At 48.1% G+C, this 2803-nt stretch overlaps 1 long non-coding RNA gene across 1 annotated transcript; it reads left to right on the forward strand.

The window, feature by feature from the left end:
• Positions 1–219: 219 nt before the first annotated feature.
• On the forward strand, positions 220–2454 carry LOC149128112 (uncharacterized). Its single transcript, XR_016230391.1, has 2 exons — positions 220–404; positions 2216–2454. It is a non-coding gene; the product is annotated as an uncharacterized LOC149128112 (long non-coding RNA).
• The last annotated feature ends 349 nt before the right edge of the window (positions 2455–2803 follow it).

Genomic DNA, 2803 nt, shown 5'->3' on the forward strand with positions numbered 1-2803 from the left:
CACTGCGCTGAGAGGCGTGAGAGAGGCTGCGGGTCACTGACGAGGAATCATAATTGACCTCGGCTTTTGTCGCATGGTAACAGACTCTGGGGCATTAGATCATTGCATACCATGGAACTCTACCAGTACGCAGTCCTCAGAGTCGCGCTGGGGGAGGGACCGGGGTGATTTTGCATTTTCAATGCAGAAAATGATAAACAATGTAGAGCAGACCCGAGTAGAGAGATTCAGGTTGTTGCCAGAGCTGGAGCCTCCGGGAAGATCGCCCTCCAGAAGCCTGCCCTATCGTCAAAGCTCTTCAGTTTGCATCCTTTTGCAAAAGGATTGTAGCATGCACAGCCCCGGCTCTCCTGGAAAAAGTGCTCTGTGCAAACACCAACACTGGAGAGGGACTTCACATCCAGGTGAAGGATTTCAGGGTGTGGGGGCTGGGAGGGAGTTTGGGAGGCCATTTGTTTTCATTCCCTCAAGGCCAGGCAGCACATTTTAATATATTAAAACTACTGCCTAAAGAGCTAGAAAAGCTAATTGCCCGAAGATTCCACCTCTCCCTAGGAAAGCCCATTTCATTTGTTGTTGTTGCTATTTTACTGCATCATAAAACTTCAGAATGAAGGCTGCAAGGGACCAGGGGAGAAGAAGTCATTGCCCAAGGTCAGTTTTGGAAGAAATGATTTTGTTCCGTTAATGACAGTGGTATGTTCCCTCCATAATTCAGCACTTTCGAGGCAGCCTCCAGTGAAGAGACTTGGGTATCGCAGTGCAAACTGAATTAGGCCACAGACCAATCTGGTTTTGAACTTATTGTCCTTAAGATTTGAAATTGACTCAGTATTTCCAGAGTCTCTCAGTTCAGCTATTCACTCGCAGATGTGTAGCAACCTCAGAGTGAGTCAAGGCAAGTTCAGCTCTCATCCTCAGGGATCCTGCCCCTTGAGGGAGACACAGGGTGCTGAGAACACTGGCTGGAGGACTGGCTTGCCTTTTTTTTTTTTTTTTTTTTAATTTACTTATTTGAAAGGCAGCTTCCCTTTGCTGGTTCACTCCCCAAACACCAGCAACAGCTGGAGCTAGGTCAGGCCAGAATTCCATCTAGATTTCTCACATATGTAGGAGGAACCAAAGTACTCAGGCCATCATCTGCCACCTCCCAGGCTCTTTAGCAGGTCCTGGATCTGAAGCTCCATAGCTGGGATTCAAACCAGGCACTCTGACAAGGGATGCAGAGGCTTGACCCACAGTGCCACAACTCCCTCGCTTGTCAGGCCTACTTTTAGGCACTGACTTTAAAACCCAAACTTTCTCTTTTTTTTTTTTTTTTTTTTTTTGACAGGCAGAGTGGACAGTGAGAGAGACAGAGAGAAAGGTCTTCCTTTTGCTGTTGGTTCACCCTCCAGTGCCAGGAGCCAGGTGCTTCTCCTGGTCTCCCATGTGGGTGCAGGGGCCCAAGCACTTGGGCCATCCTCCACTGCACTCCCTGGCCACAGCAGAGAGCTGGCCTGGAAGAGGGGCAACCAGGACAGAATCTGGCGCCCCGACCGGGACTATGCCCTGTGTGCCGGTGCCACACACAGGCGGAGGATTAGCCTATTGAGCCGCAGCACCAGCCACTCTCTTATTCTTTCTTTTTTTTTTTTTTGACAGGCAGAGTGGACAGTGAGAGAGAGAGAAATAGAGAGAAAGGTTTTCCTTTTGCCGCTGGTTCACCCTCCAATGGCCGCTGCGGCCGGCACACCGCGCTGATCCGATGGCAGGAGCCAGGTACTTCCCCTGGTCTCCCATGGGGTGCAGGACCCAAGCACTTGGGCCATCCTCCACTGCACTCCCTGGCCACAGCAGAGAGCTGGCCTGGAAGAGGGGCAACCGGGACAGAATCTGGCGCCCCGACCGGGACTAGAACCGGGTGTGCCGGCGCCTCAAGGCGGAGGATTAGCCTACTGAGCTGCAGCGCCAGCTTTTATTCTTAAACTCTCAGAATACCTGAGTTTGTTATTTTCTACTTCCCATTGGAAGCTCCTTTCCTTTTCCAAGATCCTTTAGATAATCCTAAACCCAGCCACTGTGACCACGCACACGATAAGGTATTGTATACACCCCAGTCTGGCTTTCCCTCTCACTGCACTGAATGTTCTGGTCCCCTTCCTCGTCTTTGTAGTTTCCAGGTGCCCATCGTTGCACCTAGCATATTACAGATGCTCAGCTTCTCTCGTTGCAGATGGTGTGGTAACACGCTTTCAGTGTGATCTGCAGTCGGCATGGCCCTACAACTTCTGTTTGAGCCTCAGCAGGAAAAGCTACCTTCTCAACCCCAGCCTTTATAATCTCTGATGAGAGATTACCTCTGGCCATTATTTATCAGGAGCCGTTGTATCCTAGAAAACATGGGTTTAAATCTTGCCTTCAAAAAGTTTTTGGTCTTTTGACATTAAACACACACCTAATTCCTATATCATACATATTGCCTTGAATTCTAGTTATTTTGTGTTTATAGATGTTTGCATCTCCAATTAAAACAGTGACTTTCATTTCTTCTTCTCCCCTCTTGTTGCTAGGCACAAGAACCTGTACAATTTCTAAAAAAAAAAAAAAAAAAAAGAGAGAGAGAGAGAGAGAGAGCCTGTACAATGAATAGATGAGAGAATGAATACAAGTACAGGGCAGGAACCTACAGTGGTTAAGTCTAGAAATCCAACAGAAATCAATTAGAAATCTGAGACCTACTAGCTTGACAACTTTGGGCAAATTATGTAAGCCCTTGATGCCTTAGCTACTCCATCTATAATTTTGCCATGAGGATTAACTG

The sequence above is a fragment of the Oryctolagus cuniculus genome, chromosome 2 (assembly GCF_051225735.1).
Source record: "Oryctolagus cuniculus isolate XC-2025 breed Fujian yellow rabbit chromosome 2, ASM5122573v1, whole genome shotgun sequence".
NCBI classification, from domain to species: domain Eukaryota; kingdom Metazoa; phylum Chordata; class Mammalia; order Lagomorpha; family Leporidae; genus Oryctolagus; species Oryctolagus cuniculus.